This window comes from Ixodes scapularis, unplaced genomic scaffold (assembly GCF_016920785.2).
Source record: "Ixodes scapularis isolate PalLabHiFi unplaced genomic scaffold, ASM1692078v2 PGA_scaffold0__279_contigs__length_252992795, whole genome shotgun sequence".
NCBI lineage: Eukaryota > Metazoa > Arthropoda > Arachnida > Ixodida > Ixodidae > Ixodes > Ixodes scapularis.
This window is the reverse complement of record NW_024609835.1, coordinates 30,424,229-30,439,064: the sequence shown is the minus strand read 5'-3', so window position 1 is coordinate 30,439,064 and position 14,836 is coordinate 30,424,229. Positions and strand designations below refer to the sequence as shown.

General features: G+C 47.4%; 1 protein-coding gene across 2 annotated transcripts in view; it reads left to right on the top strand.

The window, feature by feature from the left end:
• The window catches only part of LOC8035533 (kin of IRRE-like protein 1), a 522,359-nt gene that overhangs the window by 391,019 nt on the left and 116,504 nt on the right, over positions 1-14,836 (top strand). The gene's annotated exons all lie outside the window — the stretch shown is intronic.

Genomic DNA, 14,836 nt, shown 5'->3' with positions numbered 1-14,836 from the left:
AAAGAACCAGGCGAATATACTTGGAGCGCCTGGCATCGACCAGGCGAATGCACACCGGCTTTTCAGAGCGCTCCAAGAGGCTGAAAAGCGATCGCCGAATATACCATAAGTGCGCGCTCGGAGTTATACCGTGACTGCAATGCGCGCGCTTAAAGGGCAACTTCGCTTCATTTTTGGTTTTGAAGAAACAATACAGTCCTCTTCAGTATCGCCTAGGAAGACCACACTTCAAACATTACGACGCAGGTTTGTCTAAATGTTTCTTGAACGGTCCGGCAAACTTTGCAACTCGCTAAGTTGCCGAAATCGGCTGACTCGAGCGGGCGAATTCAGGCGCAACCAACAGCGCAGTCAAGACTACGTCATGGGCGGAGCCAATATCGAGCTGAACGTCATGATCATGAACCCCTTTTGCTTGTTTTTACTTCTCCGGGCGAGCGTAGCGCATGACGTCAGCAACTTTGTCTCTCGACGCTCAGTGGTGTCCACGTGATTGGCGTAACGCGCCTGTGCAGCACGCTTCTTGGGAGCCGTCCGGCCGCCCGCCGTGGTCCCGCTGCTACCGCCGTCTTCCGCGTCACAACCACCGTCGTCGTCTCACCGTTTGTGATTATTGTCTCTCGGAGTTTCGTCCACACCACGGACACCACGTGCGCAGACTTATGCCGCAGTTGTGCAGACGTCGTCGAATGTCGTAGACACCAAAATGTGGCGAAGAGTACGGTGCAGACGACACTCGCGCCTGCCACACGCCCGCCCCAATCCCGTTTGTCGTTGGGCTGAGGAGAAGGAGGTATGGCCGAAGATCACGTGACATCTCGTAACACGTGATGGCCATGTTCTTGGTGGCCCGAGGCCAATGTTGCCGGACGGAACCGAAGTTTCGGTTTAGACTTCCGCTCGTGTTTAAAGTTAGTTTTAAAAATATATATCTCATTTTTCGCAAAGCAAACGTCGTAGTGTCTTTTACTAGGGCTTTTAATTCGAAATCATTCATTATCCTGAAATCTTCGGAATTGAGTGGATTTGCCATTGTTAAAGACATGCTTCAAAGGCTCCGTAGTCAGGTGCGCGGTACACGGTAATGGTTTGCTAAAAGTCCCTAATATTTGCGCACTGCCTTTTTGTATGATGCATGCTTATGGATCATATGATGCATACCGCAGATTTATTACGGTGTCAATCCCCTCAGGCGCTTCGAGTGTGAGTCATATCGGTAGAGTAGGAGCGGTTTTAGACGGTTAGTGTTTGCGCTTCACTTTAGTTGAGATGGCGAACGCTAACTGGTCCGGCTTGTGTTTAATAGAAGGAAAATGCAAAACAAAAGGAGAAAAAGTTCAGCGGGGGGGTGTATAAGTTGGGAGAGTTTCGAGATTCATATGACAAACTGGTGGATCGGAGCATTTGAGACAAAACGCGTGGCGTCGCTATTTTCTGCGAGATGTTTTGGTGGTGCCCTCCACCTTGCGAACAACATTACCTTGCGAACAACAAAGTCGATGGTGTTTGTAATGAGCGTGGTGGAGGCTTGAAACCATTGCGCTCTAAAACCAACATTGCCGACACCGTCCAAATACAAGTCTTAACATTATTACTCTTATTTCCGTCGATGAGAAATCCTTTCCTGACGTCATAGTCGGCATTCGGCCAATCGCAGAAGGCCTGCCACAGCGACGCTTCCGATCAAGCACGTCGCCAATACCATCGATTTGTAAGTCAGGTGTGTAATGAGAATGTCGTGACCGGAGGTTTTGGAGCGTCAAGCTTTCAAATAGCCGCATTCAAAAGTAACTTAGAGCTGTGATAATAAGTGGCATGCAGAGTGAGCGGGGAACAAACGCCCGGCTTCCCTAATCGATGGAAAGCCCAGATGTTTCTTTACAATTTTCGTAACTGTTCATACTCCAAGATGCGTTTGTTTTTTTCTTCTTCTTTTTACCTCTGAACTTGGCCCGACAGAGTTCTACAGTTTCAACGAATGACTCTGATTCCATTTTTCTGGCAGACATCATGAAGTAAGCGTTATAAGAGGGGTTCAAGTTGTCCGTTCAGGTGTGTTTGTAGCACGCTTGTATGCGTGCCCAATGGAGCGCTGGAGAATTTTTCCGGCGAACTCTCGACGTGTTTTGCTCCGCCGAGCAGTGTCAAATGCCGACAAGCATTCTACCAAGGTTCGCTGCGCCCGTGACAGCGGGGATAATCGGTCAGACGAGTTCTTTCGGAGTTTCATTTTTTTCCCGCTGAAGTATTCGGTCGAAATCACCAAGTGGCTGAAGCATGAGCTATATTGGTAGCTGGGTTGATTCGAGGCAAACTTGGTTAAATTCTCCTGGTTTTATTGTTTACACTGTATATTATACTTTGTTGCCATACAAATCAAATCACGTTGGATATGGTTCCCCAACTTGAGCGTTGTATGATTTCTGCCAAACATCGTGATACATACTTCGGTACAGGAAAAAATGCATCGATGAGACCAACATATAAAGCTTTCCGCGACACTTTAAGTAAGTATTCCAAGGAAAAACGTGCTTTAAGGAACTTTATTCAGCTCACCACCTCTCCGAGGTATCCAGAGGGACGAGATGTGCTCGCAGGCACTGTTGTCACCACCAAATATGGCAACGCACTTGAAATCCCTGCCTGCATGTGAGTTCGAATTAAGTCATGAGACACAGTTCTGAAGAAAAAGAAACGTGATATAAGTTGTTTTAAAAAGACGTGCAAAAGTCCAAGACCGCCCTACTCAACGGAACGAAAAAGATTATCTCGTCTCATAGGTGCCCAACTGGAACCCCTTACAAAAGTTTTGAACACTCTGTGAAGCTTCTGAATGTGGCCTCTAAGACAGCAAATTATCTGAAGTGCCTACCAAAGTTTCGCTGCTAAGAAGATATTACAGGCTTTCGCCAGCCCAAGAAGAGACCACTGATCTACTTTCATTATTGCCGCTTGAGTTTTCATCCTTTCCGCCCTTTCTGCCCAATAATGGCCAGTGTTCTAACACAGTTAAGGGGAGCTCCTAAGTACTGAGGGGCAATGCTGCTCCATGAAACGCCAGCGTACTTTGAGGGTGTTCTGGCCCATTGCCCGCACAAGAAGCGAGTACACTTTGCCTTGTTGGTGAGCGCCCCAGTCGCAGAACAGAAGTTTTGAGCTAAAGCGAACACGTTGTCTCCGCTTTGTTTGTTCTTATAGAAAAACGCATTGTAATCCGCTTATGGCAACACGTTTACCTCTCTGGAGTAGAAATGTTATCCTTCTACAGTTGGTCTGTTTAGTACGCTTAGATTTAGGGGCGCTAAGTACAGTGCAAAGAAAATGGGGGACAAGGGCATCGCCGTTCGACAGATGACTCTAAACGAATTGAACCTGACAGGGAGCCATTAACTATAAGCCTAGTGGTACAATTGCGGTAGCATGTCTTTATTCCTTTAAAAATTGTTGGTCCTAAGTTTACGTGGCGGAGGATGTCGCATTGAAAAGTATGGGAGACGCGATCAAAACCTTTTGCTAAATCCACTTGAATGATAGCCACTTGATCTGCATGAGCACAACAGCTCTGTATTATCGTATATGCTAGGTGTATGTTTGTCTGTATCGTTCTGCCCTTACAGGGGAACTGATACCCCAAAGGTCGTATTTTTTATTGCATAAAACGATGCAAATTGTAGTCGTACACACGCAAAAATATACCGCATCGCGAAAAGAAAAAGTTCCCACACGCGCGCGCGCCTTTTTATGCTTGGCGTTTTTCTCTAGCGCTCCTCACCTCTTCGCTTCTTTTGATTTCTGACGTCAAAAAGCATGCAATTTAGAAGCTTTGTAGGCGACATTTCTATAAAATTTAATAACAGCAATCGTAAAACATGTTTTTTTTAACGCAATTGCGAATGCACTACGCCCCTTTTTATTGAACTGCCAAAAATCAGAGTCCGTTGTGATGTCGCCTCCTGGAGTTTTATCCTCCCTCGGAAAACATGGCGACGCTCGACCTATGTAGCAGAGGGTGATCGGTGAGTCGGGCAATCGGACGAAGTGGTCTTTTTTAGGTGCCCGACGACCTCTCAGACTTCGAAAAGGAAATCGTCAAACGGTCAAAACAACTGGGTTTGGTGTCTGTGTATCGTAGTTTCGGTTGTGACTCCGCCGGTGCAGCTTCGTTTGCTCGAAGCGATAGGCAGCACGGCTCGCACGCAGGAAACCGGTTTCCTGGTACGCGATGAGGTACTAGCTGTTATGTAGGTAGAACATCACTGTCTTTCACCTTGTTGTCCGGCTGTGGAGCCAGGCTGTAAGGGTCTTCTCGGAGCGCTGCTGGCTTGCGCTTTGCCTCCCACGCCCTCGTCATTCTTCCTCCCCTTCTCAGCACCCATTCCAAAGGGCTGGGACGACTCTGCCTTAGGAGCGGGTCTCTTGACGGATGCTCCACTGGATGTGGTGGAACGCTCCCGACGAGACAGTGGCCGTTGGCTGGAGCACGGCTCTTGTGTTACCTTCAAGAGAGGGTACTCGTCTTCTGACTAGTTTCGCGTGGTTACTGTAGTGGTTGTCGCAGAGCCTTCTTTGTTTGGCTCTGAGGATACATCGTGTGAGACGGGATTGGTCGTTCGTGCTTCTTGAGAAGCAGTTTCCCGTTCTGTCCTTGGTGCTACGGAAGCAATGACTTCTCCTGTAACCTCAACCGTCTTTCTGATATCCATTAGGTGATCAAGAACGACATCAAGAGGGGTTCTCGCCTGTCGGAGCTTGTCGGCGTATGTCGATAAACATTCGTCTAGAGGGTGTCCATAGCGGCGGCATTCGCCGCTCCAAGGACTTTCGCGCTCGACGTATGTGTCCGACTAAGTTGCATCGGAGGCACAGCGGAGGGTGACCAAAAGCGATCATGAGGCTTCGGCAGCCGAAAACCGTGAGTTGGTGCGAGATTTGGGTGGCGTTCATCCCTTCATGGAGTGTTAACGTTACTTCCTTGTTTAAAGTCTCCATTTGCTCCATCCCTGGGCAACTCCATTTTTCGCAAACGATTGAACGAACCGTACCGTAGAATGCTAGCGCCTCTTCGATGCGCTTGTTCTCCATGTGAACCGGCAACCAGAACAACTTGAGGTTCACGTCCCTGGTGTCTGGGTTGATGACTATGCATCTGTGCCCCTTCACACAGAGCTCGGCCTTGTTGGCGAGCTTGGCTTTCGCCAAAGCCTTTGTACAAGTCACCATCCATACGTGGCTCATTTAGAATTGGGTGATTCCGATGATATTGTGAGCTTCAACCACTTCTATATAAGGCATCAGGGAAGTCAGGTGCGCATAGGAGCTCGCGGCAAGATCTCCATGCAGAAAAACAGAGTTTAGGCTCAAATTACCTCTGGGTGGGCAAGGTAAGACGGTCCCTTATTCATCTGTCATGGCATCCAAACAACTGGCCGAAGAGAACTGACAAACTCGCCCAAGCTGAAGTATTGACGAAGTATTCCCCGGCCAGTGGCCGGTGTATTTTCCTTGGAGAACATAAAGCGCTTCCGTTGGGAACGGCGTCTTCTTCTTTCTCCCTCGGCCACCGGCTTCCCTGCAAATAAAGCATCTCTGCTGCGACCGCCAGGCCTCTGTCAGCCGTCGGATTACCGCGCTCTAAACCTCTCTATCATGAACATGAAGGGGCTTTACCGCGCTCTGCCCCACAACGCCCTCACCGGCGTGCTTGTACCCCGCGAGCGAAACACTCCTAATTGCTTTGTTCCTGCAGAGAGCTCCCGGCTTGTTCATTCTCTGTTTTTTTGCGAACGGCCCGTCAATTTTGAAAGCGATGAAGACACGCGTGCTGGGTTGTGAATTTATGAGCATTGAAGTTTACTTACTACCTCAATAACGCTTCGGCATACGGGCTGTCAAAGCATGGCATAGAACATAGTGTGCGTGATCGAGGGGGAACGTCTGCTTTCCCGGAAAGCGAGGCAAAGTGTATACAAAATGGTAAAGTTCGACATGTAAAGAATAGGTATATTCACCATTGTGGTTAATCCCTCATTATGATGCCTGTGCGTCTGTCTGTCTCAGGGTGCTGACATCGTTTTTCACACCACAATTCCGGCATATGACAATGAAACAAAAAGTATCCAATAATATCGGGCAGTGGATTAGCTGTTTTGAAATCTCTAGAATTTGCATTAGTAGTGACTCTATAAATGTGAGTGTGTACGAAGGTCTATGAAGGTACCCTAAGGAGTTTTCGTGTTTTTTTTGTTTTTTTTTAAATTTTGTTTTGAGGATATTCTTAATCATCAGCCGCGGTTTCAGATCTCGTGACCACATTCCTGGAACCTCTTTCACAGCGTTCTCAGGCGCTTCGTTTGTATAAAGATCAGCCCGGTACCCGGATTATACTAACTACATCGTTGTTTTCAGCCTTCGGTGAGTATTATTGCATAGGCCTTCTCATTATGTCATACTCAGCGACCGGAGCATTAGAGACTTTCGCCGTGTGCAACGACTCAGAGCTCTTACAGCCCAGGCTATGAATTGTGTTAACCAAAATGGCGATCACAAATGCCTAGTTCTTCTTTCCTTATGGTTCAGAAGATCACACTTTAGGATCAAACGCGGCGGTTGAAGAACGACCGAATCGCCAAAAATCGTCACGTTTCATGTTTAATTAAAGAGTTGGTTGTTTGTTCACAAAGGAAGGCTACGCCCGTGCACGCACCCGGATGGATCCTACTGAAAATTCATTCCGATCAAGTTGATCCCTGTAATGGTCTTTGCGTCAGTCCCTGTCGTCGTGGTAAAGGCGGGTAATGCGGGAAAGGGGTCAGAAATGAGGAAGTGGAAAACGTTTTGTTCCTGCATTTCATTGCGACGTTGTCATCCGATGCACGGATTGAAGACAGGCGCCTCGTCAGTGTTCGCCTGCAACTTGGGCTTTAGCTATTTTCCAAGAATTCATCAGCGGATGCACTAATTGATATATAGTTGGCGTGGGTTGGTTGTCTTAATTGGGCAGCACTTTTGCATCATTGCTAAATAACACAAGTAAGATAAAAGTGTCGCCGAAAATGTAAACAAATAGCGTCATTCATTAACTTATGCAGTGAACAATTGCGGGTGTTACTAACGAATGTTTAGTTATTGTTTTTGTTTTTACTATTACTTCCGACAGGCGTTTAGCATGAGTTAAAGTTCCGCTTGCGCTGCTACCCGGCATTTATATAAGTAAAGAGTTTATATTGGCTACGCATAGCTTGCATGTAACGTCATTCACGGCCATGCCAGTATTTTATGCGCCGCGTGCGTTCGGTTTGCCGTGTCAGTTTCACACCAAAGAAGTTGTAGTTCGAAGCAGTCAGTAAGTAGAAATAACCGTCAATACTCAGCAATCGCGACACCTGCAAGCTATTTATAGCTTTATACATCGAGTATGCATGCTTGTCGGAAACTCCAATTCTCATTTCGTGTAACACAATTTGCAGCGGAGGAAGCCCCCGACGGCATAAAATGGCCTCGTCTCCAGTTGCCAACTGGATGTCCGTACCTCTGACCCCTCCCACGAAGCAAAAGCTCGGCGTTGAAACATGCGCTCTTGTCGCGGTCGTGTGCGGCATCGTTTTCGGAGCCGTCGGCCTGTCGCATCACTTGCGCGGGTACGGGTGGCTTGCCCATCCCCAGGCCCTCCAGTATAAGGGCTGTGACAACCCCGCCTGCAGGTCGTACTCCGCGATGCTCGCCCGCAGCCTATCGAAGACCGACAGTCCCTGTTGGAACTTCTACCGCTTTGTGTGCAAGGGCTACGCCAACACCTCGGAATCCGTCTTGGCTGACCATATGCGGCATTTTGCTGACCACGTGATCCGGACTCTTGTAACGGTGGTCGTTCCTACTTCTAACCAGAGCCCTTTCGAGAAAGCGGCCAAGTATTACCAGTCCTGCATTGGCTCCCCGACTCAGCAGGGAAACAGGCAGTTCCTGGAGTTCAGGCGGATCATGATGGACGCCGGCGTCATGTGGCCCTCCATGTCTGAGCGACCTGATTTTCTTTTCTCGCTGGCGCAGATGAATGCCGCCCTGAACGTGCACTCCTTTCTGAACATCGCGACAAGCGCGGGTGATATCGACAATATCACGACCGTTAATCTGACGAGAACTTCCCTTTTGGCTTCTTTCCAAGCAAGGAGGGTCCAAGCAGGGGCGGCCTACTTCAACTACTATGCTGCCTTCCGGGCGTTCTTCGTGCTCTACGACGATAACGTCACGGAGCCCGTCGAGTACGCGGAATTCCTCCAGACTGAGAATTACGTGTTTTTGCGCCTTCTTCACATAAGAGATGTGTTGAGGGACCAGTATGCCGGCCTGGAGGTGCTGCTGAACGTGACTCCGTCCATCCCGCCTCGTCGGTGGTCGGAGGCCTTTCGCAGAATTCGAACGGATCCGCCGAATAGAGCTTTCCGCATCCGCCTTATTGACGTAGCCTTCCTACGTGCCGTCAGCGACTTGCTCTCCGAGATCGGAGAGGGCAGGCTGCACTTCTACGTCGGCTGGATGGTGGCCCAGCAACTTGCTCCCTTTATGTCGCAGAACCTCGCCATTCAATTTTACGGCAGCTTGGAGGAAGCAAACCATTACATGCCTATATTTTGCCTTGTCTTAACCGAACAAGTCATGGGCTTGGCGGTCTACTCAAGGTACGAGACCGTAGTTTTTGACGAACAGACCAGGAAGATGGTCGACGAGATTATAAACCACCTATTCATCAGCATGACGCAGTTCATAGCGAACGATTCGCTGACAGACCACCGGAATAAGACCGTCGATGTGTTCCAGTTCGACGATCTGATAAAAGACAACGTGAACCGCATGAGAGACGAGGCGTTGCTGACTTCTTTATTTTCGAGCTTCGACGACATGACCTCGTCTTTCGCCGAAAACTGGCGGAGGTCCGAACGAGCCCGGAGAAACATGAATCCCAAGAGCCGTCTCAAAGTCGCATCTGCGATTATAGGCTCCTTCTATTCACCCGAGAGCTACTACTCGCTCGTGGAAAGCAACGCGAAACTCCAGCCGTTCTCTACCATGCTGCCCTTGTTCGACCACCGTGTCGCGAGGAGCGTCAACTACGCAGCCCTGGGGTCCTTTATAGCCGTGGGCATGTTTCGCTTCTTCAATGAGTCCCTGTCCCTCGACGCAAACCTCCACCGTGGAACGAGGCACAGGAACGTGTCGCTTTGCTACAGCCGCCTCGGCCCGAACCCGACGCGGACGCTGGCGTACGAACGCGCCGTGTCTCTAACGTTTCTTTGGAAGGCTTTTGGTGTCAAATCGGCGAAGAGTACTACAGCCGGTCTTCGACGGGGTCCCGCGAGAGCCCTAAGTGACTACACCAATGAAGAGCTGTTCTACCTGGCCTTCTGCTACCCGTTCTGCATGGGACGTCCATCCCTGGAGGTGGAACACAGCTGCAATGAGCCGTTGCGACACAGCCAGCATTTTCCGCGGGTCTTCGGGTGCCACAACTCCAGCAATATGAATCCGCGATTTAAATGCGGCGTTGGTTACTAAGTACCTTGTAACCTTTCGCAGCCTAATAACTCTTTTCAATATAAGGGCCGCTTCTCATCCCGTTTTTTTTTTTCTCGACTTCTTTTCTAACATTTTGTCTTCGTCATTCTTCTTATATGTGCCGTCTCACCATCAGAGCTCGCCAGTTAGCTAAGCGCTTTTCTCGAAATATTTTGATCCAGCAGCTTTGACATCAGGCTACCGATTCTCTCCGATTTTAGTTTCATTAAAATTATGAGCAATTGTAAGAACAAAAATAAGATTTGTTTACCGAATTTCTGAACATATATATATTTTTTTTAAGAGGCAAAGGTGCATTTTAGTAAGCAAATCCCGCTTTCAATATTATTTTCCCTTTTAACTTAACTGAGTTGAAAGAAAAAAAAAAAACGTTCAGCCTTTCCACTCTCGTGAAAAAGGAAGACGAGCGGAGCTGTTCTCGATAAACTGTGTGCTTCTTCTTCGTCGTCGTCTGTATTTTGCGCTGTTTGTTACGATAAATTCCCACGAACGCGCCCAGCTATCCATTCTATTATAGCTGGAAAGATTGCCGCCATCTACGATCGACGGCGGAAACCATACTGGTTGTGTGCTTGCCACCGCCCCTTATAGATGGCGGTAGCTGTCCAGGTAGGTTTGTGTCGACATACACAAACACGATCCTGGGGAACCCAGCCCATAACAGATCTGCTGTAAAAAAAATAGAGTGGGATTATTTGTCGAGAAGTTATGGACTTGAAACATGATTGAAAATCAGAAGTCGGTATATACCATCTTAGCAAGCATGGATTACCATAAAAGATTATGTTTTATAGTGCTCCCGCTGCCCTAGCTCCATCTGATTGATTTGCGATCATAAGAGATGACTTTTCTTGGACTTTTCTTTGAATTGAGACGGTCTGCGCGACACTTAAAGGGGTACTGTGACGATTTTTGAGCTACCTGAACTAACTATATTTTCTGACTCCCCGGCCTTTATCCTTTCTGGTATGCTATTTAGTATCGCGAATTTCATAATAGTTATTGCGGAATCGGAAAATGAAAATGATGCAAAAACCAACATTCAAATATACCCGCACTTTTCAGTGCCGTGACGTCAGTGGAAGGCAAGCTTGCCAGTCGGGCGAGCACTCTAAAAAATAGAATATGCCAATCATTTGTTCCGTGCTGGAGCGCGGGGACTGGAGCGAGCTTCCAAAGCATACATTTGACAATATTAAACTGCTTCGAATCAGCTGGGAACAAATTCTACAGTCCAAAGAGTGAACCCCTGCACTTCCACTGACGTCACTTTTTCGTTGTTGCCAGTAGAGACTTTCAGTTTGAAAAGTACGGTGAGGACCAAAATTGTAAATTCAATAACTTCGTGAAAAAAAAAATATTTTGACCTATATATTTGGGATACTATTTTAGTGATGTTTGTTGGCGAGTTTAGCAAAATTTCAAGCAAATCGGGGACCATGAAGAAATCGGCGGAGTACCCCTTTAACCATCTGAGCGCGAAGATGTGGCAGCTGCGCCTTTGTTGTACTCCTATTTTCACACTTCAGTTACTTTAATCTAGAGGTATGAGATATATTTATACGAGAGGGGTAACGCTACGCATCAACGAGCCGACAAAAACCCGCATTTATTGTGGCTCTGGGTACCGTTTTTTTTTAATGCTCAACTAATAGACGACAGTATTTACAAACGATTTTCCTTGCAATTTTATACGTACAATCAACGTGCAACATATTAAAGTATATGACCTGACTTTGAGTGGTCCGACTTATTTTAAGCTAGGAGCTGAAGATGTCTTCTTGCACTCGTTATGTTACCCTCAAAAGTTCATCCGTGCATGCTACCCCGCCGTGCACTCAAAATTGTTCTAATCGATCTTCCTTTAATTAGTCATGTAACTAAGAAGAAAGAGCAACATCGGAAAGTTATTCAGCCCCAATGGTCGTCTAGTGTCTTCGCTGTAGATGAGAGATTATGCCAGTGCAGCAGAACTGCTAGCCTGGGTTTTTCACGCACTACATCACACCGTAGTAATATTTGACCGCACGCCGGTACGATTCTCATCCAGATCGAAACGGGCAGGGATGGAGATGGAGCCCGAGTGATTATGCAGTCTGAGCTGCAAAATGGCACGCACACCCTTTCTTTTGGAGCAGGATGCCGATCGCCCTGCTCATTCGTTGAGCTGCTGAAAGAAAATCCAGCGATAAGGGGTGTTCCGAGCGCGTCGTGCGTCCGTATCTGTTTAGGGATTCTTGAGATTGATTTGTGTTCCCTAACATCTGTGAGGACATTCGTTGGGGTCGCAGAAGGATGAGTGCGACGACTCGAAGAAGGACGGGAGACAAAGTTTAAGCCCGTGCTGCTTCACGCCTTTTGCTAATGGACGATGTTCTACTGTAGCCTGCGGTTATGGTAAAACATTAGTACGGTTTTATTATTCTACAACCACCACTTACACGGCAATGCTGTCTCGCCCTTGTAACGAAGGCTACAAGGGCGAGCAAGCATGGGCTTTTTTCCTTGAGCTGTATTTTTTCTAGCCCAAGCGCTGGGGCGGTGAAATCCCCTTCAAATGCTCTGCTCTTGTACGTGGGTTGTCCTAGGGTGCCTTCATGTGCGCTTTGCTTAGGGTGGAGACATCTGGCCATTTTGTTCCCACTTTTACATTTCTTTTTTGTTCAGAAGCGCGTGAAAGAGCGTGTTCCTGCACGCGTCTGTGGTGCTGACTGTGCTATGGCGACATTTTGTTTTCGTCGATTTCTTTGTATTTTCCCCGTGAGCGCGTGCTGTCGGCATCGGGTACTACACAGGGTGGCGTCACTCTAAACAGAAGGTCATTGAGGCACCCTAGGTTATCCGGTAAGCTAGGAAAGCACTCGACGAATGATGATGAGCATAACGGTGCAAACATGTTGTTTCTTTTTGTAGTTCTGTCTATGGAAAGCGAAGATGTATAGCATATTAAAAGAATCGCCTATACTGCGAGAGAGTGTATCAGAAAGCGTCTTTGGTGTACCGGAACGCAAGAGGGACCACACCAGTAAAAGAGCAACGTAGAGAACGCGCAAGGAACGCGGGATGACGAAGCGGTCAAGCGCGCGTTTTCATTGATTGAGGTCTGGGGAAACGAAGCAGGGTTGGGCAGTATCGCGATACAAATGTATCGCGATAGTATTTCAGAAATACATTTCGTATCTGTATTTCTGTATCGCGATACATTTTTTTCACCAGTATCTGTATTCCTGTATCGAAATACATTTTGAATGCTCCTTTGTATTGCAATACAATCAGGGTGAAATGTATTTCGTTACATTTCTTGAGAAATACTCTCCCCCCACCCTCAAAAAAAAATCTAACGCATATTTTTTTTTTTATTTTGAGGGCACCAGGGCCAAGGAGGTGCTGGGGAATTGTTACCATACTGACCAAGGTTCCTTCCGATTCTCCAAACTATTTTCCTATGCGTCCTCTTTTCCCTTCTGAGAAGTTTTGTGTAGTCGGGGACTCGAACTAGGTGGCGTGCCAGGAGTGGAGTCAGAGCATCTTCTTCCGCAGGTCCTTAGGTAGGAATTTCTTGAGTTATTATTTGCTGACATCCATTGCCCGCTGCTAACTGTCTCTCTTGCCTTAGCGTACGCAGTACACCCGGCCGGCAAAGCTGAGTCACAGTTCGTTGCAGCAAGAGCCGGGCGGTGGTTGACTTGAAACAGTAGGATGACTCAAGCAGTGAAGTTCAACACATATTGGAATGCGTCTGCGGCCGCGCTCGTAATCTTGCACTGCTCGAGGCTACGTCATCAGCCGACCTGAGAGTAACCCGCTTCTCTGGTGATCCGAAACCCAGGAAGGAAGTCAGACGTGGCCTCACTGTGCCGACCCAGACTTCGTACACCTGCGACTCGTCTCGAGCTCGCTGTTTCTCGGAGAGCTCGCACTTGTGCCGGCAATATCAGGTCGCAGTCCGCGAGGTCTCTATTTGGAGTATGCAAGTCAGAACTTGTGGAGTGCAACCCATGCGTCGGTGGCAGGGGGTCGACAGGAAAAACTTTTACAACAGGGATGCCACCATATCGTTTTTTAACCGTAAGAAAAGATAAGACAGGTGTTCCAGGATGCTTCAGGTAGTCCACTATTCTCGAAAAATCCAAATGACACTGCCTGCTCGATCTTCAACGAGGTAACCTACGACGAAAGTACGTATTGTCCTTTCATAGAGCAGCGTGCTAAAGTTTCATGTTCCTTTCCACACCTACAGATAAAGAATGCCAGTTTATTCCACCGTGACGTCATGTGATAAATGCTGATAGGAGCGTCCTTATTGAACAGGGGCGTGGTGATTTTGGATTACATATAATTTATTTAGAAATCGAAGTCTTTTCGCACCCCTCATCAGACAGACAGGATGTCAGGGAAGGGACCGCAGTCAGTCCTTGATGGAACGTTTTTTCAAGCCCATTGAAGACTCCTCGTCGTCCGAAATCACTACCTTCAAGGCAAAGTGGTAAAATAATTTCAGATAAAAAACTTCAACCTCGAACTTCAAGGTTCATCTCATTTGGCGTCTCAAAATAATTTCAAAAATGTATTGCAGTATCAGTAGTTCTGTATTTGTATTTCTGCCCTCTCTAAAATGTATTCCTGTATTTGTATTTCCAAATACTTTTTGCCTCTATTTAAAATGTATTTCCGATACGTATCGCGATACACTTTTACAGATATATCTCAGTATCAGTATTTTAGCTACTATTTTAAGGTATCGCTGTATTTGTATTTCCAAATACATTTTTGAGTATTTCTGCCCAACCCTGAAACGAAGGCATGTGAGCTCGTTTAGGCGGTAAACAAACGCAGGTGCGGAAGGAGCAAACAGACTTGCACACCGTATAGCTTTGTATCTCTCCATCTCAATCTTTATTAAACACGCACCTTCAAAAAGAAATGATGTGAAAGTTTTCCTAATGCAGCCTAGACTAACGGCCGTTTTCTTAAACACTACTCGACTCTAACTCCACCTCCACTCTGCGCAGTGTAGAAAAAATGTACACCTCGACTCAAGAAGCACATGGCTTCACCGACGCTTCTACGCGGACCGAGGAACGAAATCTCGAGAAATTCGTCCACGAAGGAATTTGTCGATATTTCATACTCCTCTTCAACGTTCCCGTGGATGTTTGTAGACGACATTATTGGGAGTATTCACTGGCGGCCATAGCTGCGTGCGCGAATGCTGAGCGCGTGCTGATGGCGAGCTTCCACAGTTCTTTTGCAACGTGCACACCGC